Source organism: Papio anubis, chromosome 4, assembly GCF_008728515.1.
Source record: "Papio anubis isolate 15944 chromosome 4, Panubis1.0, whole genome shotgun sequence".
Classification (NCBI taxonomy): domain Eukaryota; kingdom Metazoa; phylum Chordata; class Mammalia; order Primates; family Cercopithecidae; genus Papio; species Papio anubis.
Genome location: NC_044979.1, coordinates 115053936 through 115067513, shown reverse-complemented (window position 1 = coordinate 115067513; position 13578 = coordinate 115053936). Strand labels below are relative to the sequence as shown.

At 39.5% G+C, this 13578-nt stretch overlaps 1 long non-coding RNA gene across 1 annotated transcript; it reads left to right on the top strand.

Annotated features, from left to right (window-relative positions):
- Positions 1-11147: 11147 nt before the first annotated feature.
- LOC103882858 lies at positions 11148-12942 on the top strand. The gene is made up of 2 exons (XR_002520941.2): positions 11148-11573; positions 12464-12942. It is a non-coding gene; the product is annotated as an uncharacterized LOC103882858 (long non-coding RNA).
- The last annotated feature ends 636 nt before the right edge of the window (positions 12943-13578 follow it).

Sequence of the window (13578 nt, the reverse complement as noted above, 5' to 3'; positions counted from 1 at the left end):
AGGCTAGAGCTGAAGTGGCTGGAATGCAGGAAGCAGTGTCCTGAGGATAAGCAGGACAGCAGTATCCTGGACCTGGCCCCTGAAACCATTCTTTCCTTCTAGGCCTCTAGGCCTGTGATAGGAGGGGAGGTCCTGAAGTCTTCTGAAATGCCTTCAAGGCCTTTTTTCTATTGTCTTGGATATTAGCACTTGGCTCCCTTTTAATGAGCCTGCTTGGAAACTTTCTCTACCACAGGGCCAGGCTGCAAATTTTTCAAATTTTTACATTCAAATTTTTACATTCACTTCTTTGCTCCCATGTCTGGTTGTAGGCAGTTAGAAGCAATCACACCACATCTTGAATGTTTTGCTGCTTAGAAATTTCTTCCACCAGATACTCTAGGTCATTACTCTTAACTTCAAGCTTCCACAGATCCCTAGGGCTTGGACACAACGCAGCCAAGTTCTTTGCTAGAGCATAAAATAGGTGAGCTTTACTCTAGTTTCCAATAACTTCCTCATTTCCATCTGAGACCTCATCAGTCTGGCCTTCACTGTCCATATTTCTATGATTTTGGTCACAACCATTTAACCAGTCTTCAAGAACTTCCAAATTTTCACTCCTCTTCCTATCTTCTTCTGAGTCCTCCAAACTCTTCCAGTCTCTGCCTGTTACCCAGTTCCAAAGCTGTTTCTGCACCTTCAGGTATCTTTATAGCAATGCCCCAATTATCAGTACCTGTTCTCTGTGTTAGTCCATGTGTGTTGCTCTAAAGCAGGGGTCTCCACCCAGTACTGGTCCACGGCCTATTAGGAATCAGGCTGCACAGCAGGAGGTGAACAGCAGGTAAGTGAGCATTACTGATTGAGTTCCACCTCCTGTCAGATCAGGGACAGCATTAGATTCTCTAAGGAGCACAAACCGTATTGTTAACTGCACAGGCGAGGGATTGAGGTCACATGTTCCTTATGAAAATCTAATGTCCCCCCACCCTAAGTCCATGGAAAACTTGTTTTCCATGAAACCAATCCCTGGTTTCAAAAAGGATGGGGACCACTGCTCTAAAGGCATACCAGAGGCTGGGCAATTTATAAGGAAAAAAACTTTATTTTGACTCATGGCTCTGCAGGATGTAAAGCATGGTGCCAACATATGCTCTTTAGTGATGCCTCAGGAAATTCACAATCATGCCAGAAGGTGATGAGGAACCAGTGACACAAGGCAAAATGGAGCAAGAGAGAGAGAAGGGGGAGATTCTGGACTCTTTTAAACAACCGGATCTCACATGAACTACTTGAGCAAGAACTCACTTAACACCAAGGGGATAGTGCTAAGCCATTCACAAGAGATTGACTCCCATGATTCAGTCACCTCCCACTATGCCCCACCTCCAACATTGGGAGTCACATTTCAACATGAGATTTGGAAAGGACAAACATCCAAACCATATCAAATGTATCCATCGGGAAAAACTGGGTAACAGGTGCACACAACCTCTCTTTTCCATTTTTGCAACTTCCTGGTAACCTATAATTATTTCAAAATAAAAAGTTACAAAACAACTTTTTAGGCATTTCAAATATAAGAATATTTTAGTGAAAACTGGTTCCAAATTCTTAAAGTTAGTGTTAGTATCTTTCTTATTACTCTGAATGTGACAAAGATAATCCTACATTCTCATCATCTTTTCTTAGAAACTAAACAGATTCATGTGTCCAAAATAAGTCAATTTTAACTAAACCTAGTTTACTTTACATAAATCCCTCAATATTTCCTTGAACTATCTGTTTTAGTCTTGCAGTAGAATTCTGAAGCAATCCCACTGTGCCCATCCCTGCTCCACCCACATAACTAGAGCCCAAAGTACCATGCTAGTGCAGTGATCCAGTGGGAACATGACCCAGGCTGAGCTCTTCTTTCTCCGTAAATGTTGGCTTCAATACAGAGAAGTGTCTCTCCATGTGACTGAACATACTGTGGGCAGCTTGCTCCTTCCAAGCAGCTGTTCTAGAGAGAGAGAGAGACGGGAAGACTGGTGGCAGAGATGCAATGTAGAGAGAGCATCTTTTTGGAAGTCCTTCAGTTCCTTTTGGTGCACATGACCGCACTTAAAGGAAAAGGCTCTCAGGGGTACATCTTCAGCCAATCCTTAGGCTGTGTAGGATGTCTGTGAAAGCAGGATGTTAATACTTGTTATCTCTTGGAGATGGGATTATGATTGACATGTTTATTTTTTTCAACTTTTCTTTATTTCCCAATTTTCAAGCATTGTAAAAATTGACATACATACCTTTAGGTTTTCAATGTGTTCATTTTGGTGTTTCAGCTCCTGCAGTAAATGCTACCATGAAAGGCAAATATTGGGCAGACTTGTGTCTGGGAAGAGTTTCTCTGTCGTTCAACCAGGAAATACTCACTCCCTCTCTGCCTCATTTCCAAGGAAATTTATTATGGATTAGTCAAGTTCAATGAAATATTTGGGGCTTTGTTTTCTCTACAACATTTTTCAAACCTTAACGTGCCTAAAGATCACATGATGATATTATCACACCTGATTCTAATCCAGGGAGTCTGGAACAGGGCTTAAGATTCTGCATTTCCAACAGGCACCCAGTCCTACACATTACAGAGCAGGGCTCACTGAACGTGCCAAGCAGCCTAGGTGAATGTCCACCCTGTCCTTTTGGATGTGCTTTTCTTGTGAAGTCGGCACTGGGGTCTTCCACTACAGAGCCTTCCACATCCTGCTCACTCACAACTGCCTGGTACCTCCACACAGATACCAAATACCTTAGGAAGAGGTCCTATCTCCCCCATAATTTTATCCCCTCACCTGCTCACCTGCAGCCAACGCCACTCTGGACATCGGGGTGCCCTGTCTTACTCTGGCTGCCTTCTTTTTAAAAAAATTAAGATAAAATTTACCTAACATAAAATTAGCCAATTTAAAGTGTACAACCCAGTGGCATTTAGTATATTCACAATGTTGTGCAAGTATCACCTCTAGTTCCAAAATATTTCATCAGCCCCAAATAAAACCCTGTATCCATTAGGCAGTCACTCTCCCTTTCTCCTCTGCCCCCCAGCCCCTGGCAACCTCTACTCTGCTTTCTGTCTCTATGGCTTTACCTATCTAGGTATTTAATGTAAATGGAATCATACAATATGTAACCTGTGGTGTCTAGGTCTTTCAATGAGCATTGTATTTTCTTCTCTTTTTTTCTACAAATATCATATATTCTCATTTCTTTGTCAGATCTAAACATCAGAACAATTGAACTCATGGACATAGAGAATAGAAGTATGGTTACCAGAGGCTGGCAAGGGTAGTGAGGGCCAGGGGCAAGGTGGGGATGGTTAATGGGTACAAAAAAAGTATTGAGAAAGAATGAATAAAACCTAGTATTTGATATCACAACAGGGGTATGATAGTCAATAATAATGTAATTATACATTTTTTTAATAATTAAGAGTATAATTGGATCGTTTGTAATACCAAGGATAAACACTTGAGGGGATGGATACCCAATTTTCCATAATGCGATTATTACACATTGCATACCTGTACCAAAATATCTCATATATCCTACAAATATACACCTACTATGTACCCATAAAAATTAAAAGTTAAAAAAATAAGTTTTACCACATTCATCACATTTGTAAGACATCTGTTGAATATCAATACTCTGGTAATAATTTTGAGAACTGGTGAAAGGCTTTCCCACATTTGTTACATTTGTAAATATTCTCTGAAAAATGAGTACTCTGATGTTTACTAACATGTGAGCCATTGTTAAAGTTTTCCTGGTTTTCATTACAAAAATATATATTTCAAAAATTAACGTCGACTCTTACCAAAAAAAAAAAACAGGGTTCTGTAGAAGTTGCAGACATAAATTGAGGTTTATTCTGAGATATTTTATGTTCTTAGTCTCCTTTGGCACTTAAATTATTCTTAAGAGTAGTTATCATACATTGGTTATATGCATTATAACATTCTTTTCGCCCTTCACAGTTACCCATACTTTCCCAGTTTTTTCTTAAGGGTAAATTCTCAAGGCCACAGCTCCCATATCTTCCCAGTATCACTTTTTGGAAGGAATCTTCTATGCCTTCCTCTGATGAACAACCTTGGTTGTAATGAGAATACGTAGCTGGGGCTTTAGCTACTATTTCCTGCCTCTTCACATTCCAGAGCTCTTTCCTTTGCTCCAGATAGGTGATCAGGTTCAGCTTGGAGAACGAGACAAAAAGGGAGACCAGGTTTCTGTAGTTCTAACATCACATTCCTATACAATTTCCACTGAGCAGGGTCCAGTCATTCTCACTTACCTAGAGAGGATTCTTTGGTCACATTCCTGAATGTCAACAGTCCCATTTCCCAGCTTCCAGGGTGTTCTGTCATCTTATTTATGGATCTCCCAGTACCTGTAGGTCACAAGGGGACAGAGGCTGTGACAGAGCCATCTGATGACTCCCAAAGCCAAGGAAACACTTTGAAGATGACACCCCAAGCTAGGGAGGTAGTCCAATGAGCATTTTATTATCAAGATTCATCCATATTGTAGCATGTATCAATACTTCATTCTTTTCATGACTTAATAATGGTTCGTTGTATGGGTATGCCATATTTTGTTTATCCATTCTCAGCTGATAGACATTTGGGTTGTTCCTATTTTTTGGCTTTTAGAAATAGTGCTGCTATGAACATTTATGTGCAAGCTTTTGAATATCTGTTTTCAGTTCTTTTGAGTATATACCTAGAAGTGGAATTACTGGTCATATGGTAATTCTATGTTTAACTTTTTGGGAAATTCCCAAACAGTTTTCTACAGTAGCTGAGCCATTTTACATTCCCACCAACAATGTACAAGTGTTCCAGTTTCTCCTATCCTTGCAAAAACTTATTTTCCATTTTCTAATCAGCTATCCTAGTGGGTATGAAGTGGTATCACATTGTGGTTTTGGTTTGTGTTTCCCGAATGAAGAATGATGTTGGGCATCTTTTCATGCTCTTGTCACTAATTTATATATCTTCTTTAGAGAAATGTCTATTCAAATGCTTTGCTCATTTTTTAATTGGATTGTTTGTCTTTTGATTGTTGAGTTGCACAAGTTCTTGGTATATTGTGGATACTAGACCCTTATCAAATATATGCCTTGCAAATATTTCTTACATTCTGTAGGTTGTATTTTCATTTTCTTGATAGTCTTCTTGGTTCACAAAAGTTTTTAATTTTGATGAAATCTAGTTTGTCAGTTTTCTCTTTGTTGCTGTTCTTTTAATGTTATATCTAAGAATCCATTGCCAAATACAAGGTCATGAAAGTTTATCTTTATGTCTTCTTTGAAGAGCTTTATAGTTGTGGCTCTTACATTTAGCCATTTGATCTATTTTGACTTCGTTTTTATATATGGTATAAGGTAGAGATCCCACTTCCTTATTTTGCATGTGAATGTTCAGTTCCCTCAGCACAAATTGTTGAAGAGACAATTCTTTCCCCATTGAATGGTCTTGGCACCAAGTTCAAAATCAGTTGGCCATGAAAGTATGGGGTTTATTTCTGGACTCTTGATTCTATTCCATTGATCTATATGTCTATCCTTATGCCAATACCACACTGTGTTGATAGCTATTGCTTATTTTTAGCCTTATTGAGGTGTAAGTGACAAATAGGAATTGTGTATTTTTAAAATATACAACTAGATATTTTGATAAATGTATGTATTGTAAAATTATCACCACGATCAGGCTAATTAACATATCTATCACCTCACATAGTTACCATTTTCTTTCTTTTTTATGTGTGATGATAACACAAGATCTATAATTTTAGCAAATTTCAAGTATACGATACAGTATTGTTAACTGTATTCACCATGCTGTACATTAGATCTCCAGAACAAATTCATCTTGCATAACGGAAATTTTGCACTCTTTGACCAACATCTGCTCATTTGCTTCTCACTTTCACCCCCAACCCCAGCAACCACCATTCTAATCTCTGCTTCTATGAGTTTGGCTATTTTAGTATCCATTTGAGTGATGTAACATTTCTTTTTCTGTGTCTGGCTTATTTCACTTAACATAATGTCCTCCAGGCTCATCCATGTTATTGCAAATGGCAGTATTTCCATCTTTTTTTAAGGCTGAATAATATCCTATTGTGTGCACACACACATGCATACACCACACATACAGACACACTCACATGCATACACCACACACACAGAGACAGACACACACGCACACCACATTTTTTTTTAATCCATTCAGCCATTAGGTTGTTTCCATATCTTGGCTACTGTGAATAATGCCACAGTGAACATGGGAGTGCATATATCTCTTTGATATCCAGATTTCATTTCCTTTGGATATATACTCAGAAATGCTAAATCATATGGTAGTTCTACTTTTAATCTTTTGCAGAATCTTCATTTTCTCCACATTGTCAACAAGACTTGTTATCTTTGGTCTTTTTGATAGTAGCCATTCTAATAGGCATGAAGTGATATCTCACTGTGGTTTTGATTTGTATTTCCCTCATAAGTAGCAATGCTGAGCACCTCTTTCTGTATCTGTTGGCCATTTGTATGTCCTCTTTTGAAAATTTTCTGTTCAGGTCCTTTGCCGATTTTTAATTGGATAATTTGGGGGGGGTTTGTTTGGTTGGTTGGTTTTGCTATTGACTTGTATGTGTTTCTTATATAGTTTGGATATTAACACTTAACATATGTATAGTTTACAAATATTTTCTCTCATTCTGTAGGTTGCTTTTTCACTCTGTTGATTGTTTCTTTTGCTGGATAGAAGCTTTTTAGTTTGATGCAATCCTCTTGTCTATTTTTGCTTTCGTTGCTTGTGCAAAAAAAAATCATTGCCAAGACCAATACTGTGGAGATTTTCCCTTATGTTTTCTTCTGGTAGTTTTATAGTTTTAGGTCTTACATTTAAGTCTTTAATGTATTTTGAATTGGTTTTTATCTGGGGTGAGATAAAGACCCAATTTATTTCTTTTGCATGTGGGTATCCAGTTTTCCAGCATCATTCACTGAAGATATTATCCTTTTACCCATTGTGTGCTTCTGGTATCCTTGTTGAAGATCTGCTGATTTTAAATATTTGGATTTATTTCTAGGCTCTCTATTCTATTCCATTGATTTTTATCTCTGTATTTATACCACTATCATACTTTTTTGATTAGTATAGCTTTGTAATGTATTTTGAAATTGAGAAGTGAGGTGCCTCCAGCTTTGTTCTTGATTGCTTTGGATATTTGGGATCTTTTGTGGTCCCATATGAATTTGGGGACTTTTTCTATTTTTATAAAGAATGATATTGAGATTTTGAAATGATTTCATTGAATCTATAGATCACTTTGGTAGTATGGACATTTTAACAATATTCCCCTGATCCATGAACATGGGTGGAACATGGGATGTCTTTTCATTTATCTGTGTTGTCCCTATTTCATTTATTAATGGTTTATAGTTTTGAACTTTTTTTTTTTTTTTTTTTTTTTTTTGGGCAGAGGCTCCCGCTTTTCCCCCGCCTGGGGTGGGGTGGCATGATCTCGGCTCACTGCAAGCTCCACCTCCTGGGTTCACGCCATTCTCCTGCCTCAGCCTCCTGAGTAGCTGGGACTACAGGCGCCCGCCACCACGTCTGGCTAATTTTTTGTATTTTTAGTGGAGACGGGGTTTCCCCGTGTTAGCCAGGATGGTCTCGATCTCCTGACCTTGTGATCCACCTGCCTCAGCCTCCCAAAGTGCTGGGATTACAGGCGTGAGCCACCACGCCCGGCCTTGAACTTATTTTTGTGTGCTAAGCTTGTATCCTGCAACTTGCCTGAATTTGTTCTAATAGTTTTCAACTTTTTTGGTATGTCTTCAGGTTTACCTACATATAAGATTGTCTCATCTGCAAGTAGGAGTAAGTTCACCTCCTTCTTTCCTATTGGATGCTTTCTATTCTCGTTGTCTTACCTAAGTGTTCTGGCTACAGGTTCCAGTATAATGTGAAACAGAAGTGGTGAAAGCAGGCACCATGGTCTTAGAGGAAAAGCTTTCAGTCTTTCACAATTAAGTATAAAGTATAAAGTTAGCTGTGTTTTTATAAATGGCCTTTATTGTTTTGAAAGAGTTTCCTTTTATTCCTACTATGTTGGGTGTTATTATTATGAAAGCGTTTGAGATTTTGTCAGATGCTTTTTCACCCTCAATTGAGATGATCACATAGGGTTTTATCTGTCCTTCTAATATTATGTTGATTGATTTTTAAGTATTGAATCTTCCTTTTCATTTCTGGAATATATCCAAATTGGTCATGATGTATAATATAATCCTCTTAATATGCTGCTAGATTTAGTTTGTTGGTTTTTGTTCAGGATTTTTGCATCTATATTTATAGGAATAAAGGTCTATAATTTTTTATGATGTCTTCATCTGGCTTTGATATCTGACTCATAGAATAAGCTAGTAAATATTCCTTCTGCTTCCATTTTTTGGGAGAGTTCAAGAAAGGTTTCTATTAGAGGTTCTTAAGAGGATCATTAGAATTCACGAAGGGAGCCATCAGATCTAGGGCTTTTCTTTGTTGGGAGGTTTCTGATTGAATCTCTTTACTTTCGTAGTTCTGTTCAAGTTTTCTATTTGTTTTTGAATGAGTTTTAATAATTTGTGTGTCTCTAGGAATTTGTTTCATGTAGATTATTTAATTTGTTGATGTATAATTATTCATAGTATTCTCATAATCCTTTTTATTTCTGTAAGATCTGTAGCCTCCATTTTCATTTCTGATTTTCCTAATTTGAGTCTTCTCCCTTTTTTTTTTCATGGTCAAACTAGCCAAAGTTTTGCCAGCTCTGCAGATTAAAAACCAACTTTTGGGTTTGTTGAATCTCTCAATTGTTTTCTAGTCTCCATTTTGTTTACCTTTGTTCCAATCTTTACTATTTCCCTTCTTCTCCTAACTTTTGATTTAGCTGGGTTTTCTTTTTCTAGCACCTTAAGATGTAAAGTTAGATTATTGCTTTGGGATCTTGTGAAATGTAAGCATTTTACACTTACATATTGCCTCTGAGCACTGCTTTTGCTGTAACCTATAGGTTTGGTATCTTGAGAAAATATCTCAAGATATATTCTAATTTCACTTGCAATTTCTATAATTCATTCATCATTTATGTTATTTAATTTCCACACGTTTGGCCAGGTCCGGTGGCTCACACCTGTAATCCCAGCACTTTGGGAGGCTGAGGTGAGTGGATCACTTGAGGTCAAGAGTTTGAGACCAGCCTGGCCAACATGGCAAAATCCCATCTCTACCAAAAATACAAAAATTACCCAGGTGTGGTGGCGCACACCTGTAATCCCAGCTATTCAGGAGGCTGAGGCAGAAGGATCACTTGAACCCTGGAGGCGGAGGTTGCAGTGAGCTGAGATAGCACCAGTACACTTCAGCCTGGGCTTTAGAGTAGGAATCTGTCTCAAAATTCCACACATTTGTGAATTTTGCAATTTTTCTTTTATCATTCTTTCCTGGTTTTGTTTCATTGTGGTTGGAAAAATCACTCATATGATGTCAATATCCTTAAATTTATTGAGACTTGGTTTGTGGCCTAACATATGTTCTTTTCTGGAAAATGTTCCATGTGCACTTGATAAAAATATGTATTTTGTTGTTTTGGGGTATTCTATATATTTTTATAAGGTCCAGTTGGTTTATAATGTGATTCAACTCATTTTTTAATTGGTGAATTATTTATTTATATCTAGTTGTTCAATATATTAATGATAGTGGGTTATTGAAGTTATCAGCTATTATCATGTAACTATCTATTACTCAATCCAATTCAAGCACTTTTTGCCTTAAATGTTTAGGGGTTCTATTATTAGATATGTATGTTAGTATATCTTCTTGATGAACTGACTTTTTAATCAATGCATAATTTCCTTCTTTGTGTTTTATAACAATTAGTGTCTTAAAGTCTATTTTGTCTGATAGTAGCACAGCCATCTCTGCTCTGTTTTGGTTACTATCTGCATGAAATATCACTGTCCATCCTTTCACTTGAAATCTGTCTTTGGATCTAAAGTGAGTCTCTAGTAGATAGCACATAGATGCATCATGGTTTTTTAATTCATTCTGGCAGTCTCTATCATTTAATTAGAGAATTAAATCCACTTACATTTAAGGTAATTACTAGTAAGGAATAGCTTCTGACATTTTGCTAATTCCTTTCTCTATGTCTTTTAATTTTTTAAATATTTTTAGTTAGCAAATCATTCTTGTATAGATTTATGGGACACAACAATGATGCTTTGATAAATGTAAACAATGTGGAATGATTAAATCAGCTAAAATTGCCTGCATATCATTTTTCAAATAGTACACTGGAAAAAATTAATGTCAAAAGAAGGCAATGATAGATGAATTAAGGAACAACCAATATATAAGACAGGCTAAAGCCCACAACCACAATTCTTTCAGGATAGGGTCTATATTGCTCCCTCTGGCCTTGCTAGCCTGCACCACAGGAGTGTGGGCTGCTATCCTTATGACCTCTGCCAGTCTGGGACATGGAGGACGGTAGGCAGGCAATTTGAAATGCAGCTGGCTGCTTTTTTTTTTTTTTTTTTTTGGACAAAGTCTCACTCTGTCATCCAGGCTAGAGTGCAGTGACTCACTTATAGCTCACTGTAACCTTAAACTCCTGGGCTCAAGTGATCCTCCAGCCTCAGCCTCCTGAGTAGCTAGGGCTACAGGTGCATGCCACCACACCCAGCTAACGTTTTAAAAAAATATTTGTAGAGCCAGGGTCTCCCTTTGTTGCCTAGGCTAGTCTTACACTCCTGGCTTCAAGCAATCCTCCCACTTCTGCCTCCCAAAGTGCTGGGATTACAGGAGTGAGCTGCCACACCCAGACACTGCTTCTTTCTTTACCAAGCCTTCCACTGATTTTTTCACTAGATTCCAGAGTTCTGCCAAAATTGTTTCTGACATTCTGTCTAGCTCATTAGTTGATTTTCTGGAGGGAGAGAGCCCTGAAGTTCCTAACTTTGCCATTTTCTGTGACATCCTCTGCTCTCTTTTTTGTATTGCTTTTTCTCTCTGGCCCACGCAGTCCTGGAGGTGGCTGCTTCTTCCAGTGGAGTAATGAGATGTGGAGGTCCGAGTCTCCTGTGTGAGCTTAAAGGAAAGGGGTGGAGATTGTCCTGGGTCATAGTACCAGGCTACATTCAACCTGGAGAATAGGAGACCAACTCACTATAAAACTGCATTAGTTTAGGACAAAACCCCAGGAAGCAACAAAGAGATTCTTCTTCTGTTTCTTCTGTTTTTGCTGACTGTGCATATCTCCCTTGGCAACCTCCTGGAAGGTGGAAGTTGGCTGAAGACAAAGCTTGGGTGATTCTACTCCTAGCTACCATCTTAATACCTTGGGGGTAAGAAAATGACCCTTTCCCTGGCACAGGACTCTACAGTTTACCTCAGTGTCCCTGATCATCTTTAACTTTCACAATGGTACTGGGATGTCACACAGTACAGCGGAGGAAACCTAAGCTCAGGGAGCACCACAAACTTTCTCAGGTGAATTATAGGGCCAGGACACTACCCCAGGCAGCCCTCAGCTCCTCCCATTGTCCTTGAGCCCCACTGCACGCTCCCATAAAACCCCAGCTTTCTCTCTGGAAACGCTGGAAGACTCTGCCGCTCCCACCAGCAATATGTAATACCTCATCAACGGAACAGCTAAGAGACCAACCAATCAGAAGCTTAAATGCCTTTCCGGGATGTTTCCTCCTAGACAGGCATTGAGGAGACAAAGAGAAGAAAGAGGTTTGATGTTCCCAGAAACTCTGGGTTTTCTTTTCTCTCTCTCTCTCTCTCTCTCTTTTTTTTTTTAAGACAGAATCTCACTCTGTTGCCAGGCTGGAGTGCAGTGGCGCAATCTCGGCTCAATGCAACCTCTGTCTCCCGGGTTCAAGTGATTCTCCTGCCTCAGCCTCCCGAGTAGCTGGGACTACAGGTGCACACCACCATGCCCAGCTAATTTTTGTATTATTAGTAGAGACTAGGTTCCACCATGTTGGCCAGGATGGTCTTGATCTCTTGACCTTGTGATCCACACGCCTTGGCCTCCCAAAGTGCTGAGATGGGTTTTCTTTTCTGTCGGTTTCATCAGTTCTCTCTCCTTCTGATTTACATCTCCCTGACACAGTGCTGCCCAGAATGATGCACAACATCCCGCATAGAGGCTGCCCTGTATAAGACACAGGCTTCTCTTAAAGCGGCATCCCGCTAGCCTAACACTTTTCTCAAACAGCAAGTCTTTTCACACTTTCTGAAGCCAAATGGTCCCCATCAAAGTCCTCAGAGTTTTCCCTCACAGATTTTATCTTGAGATATTTGTCTAGGTTGGCAAGATAATTTTAGATTTTGACTCTATTTTAAATGGTCTTTCACCATGTTATCTGCAGATTTCATGAATCCCCTTGCTATGATAAATATGCTAATCAAGACGCGGCCAGGGACAGAGCCGGGTGGCCATCAGAGACTTCCCTCTAGACCAACAGATTCACTAGTTAGTGCCCAGAGGAGATGCACATGGGACATTCTAGAGACCTGAGATGCATGGGGACCAGAGCAAAGCTGCACTGGGACTAGAGCAAAGCCGCTTTGATCCCACATTTTTTATATCCCTATCTTTCAGGAAAGACCAGAAGAGCCTGCTCTAAAAACATTAATGAGGCTAAAGGGATTATTAATTCAAAGCTTATTAAAGCCATATGTAGCTGCATGCATTCTAAGTCAAAATAAACTGCAATATCCTGCTGATTTCTCTTGCGTCATGTCACCGGTTTACAGCAAGGGGAGGCCATGTGGAGCTGTGCTAATTACCAGGACCATATGCTGCGGGAAAATCAGGAAGTGTTATTAAAATGCCTCTTGGACTACTGCTCAAGCTTATGAGATTCTCTTCTTCCAGGATTGCAATTTGGTATTTGTTGATATTTGAGTCATGAGGCTGTCCACACAAATTTTTAGGTTTCCCTTTCACCGGGCAGTCTCCGAATACATTCCATGGGCTGAGCTCTGTGCTGTGTCTGAGCAGGGATCCCACCACCAACCACATGCAGCTTCAGCTCCTGAAGCTCCTCCTGCAATGTAAGCTCCCCAAACGGTTAACAAATATCAAACACACTCGCTTAGTATACGCTGGTTTAACAAATATCTATGGTGCATCCACTAGGTATAAAGCACTGTCCCAGGTGCAACAGCCTTGGAAACAAGGTAAGTGACCACCATGCTTCTGGGAACCCTTCAGTTTGTAAGTCTTCCTTACCCTCCATGTGCTTTGCCTGTACTCTGCACTCTTTCCACGGGAACATTGTTTCAGGATTAACAAAGGATTCACCTAAGACACCCCTATGGAGTTTCCTCAGGAAACTTGGAATGACAGGCAAAGCCACTCTGCAGCAACACTGAACGCACTGGCCTTGCTGCCAGGAGCACTGTCACCATCGCTGGGGACACAGCCAGGCCACATGCCAGGGACTATCACAGACACCATTAAATGTCACCATGTGCTGTG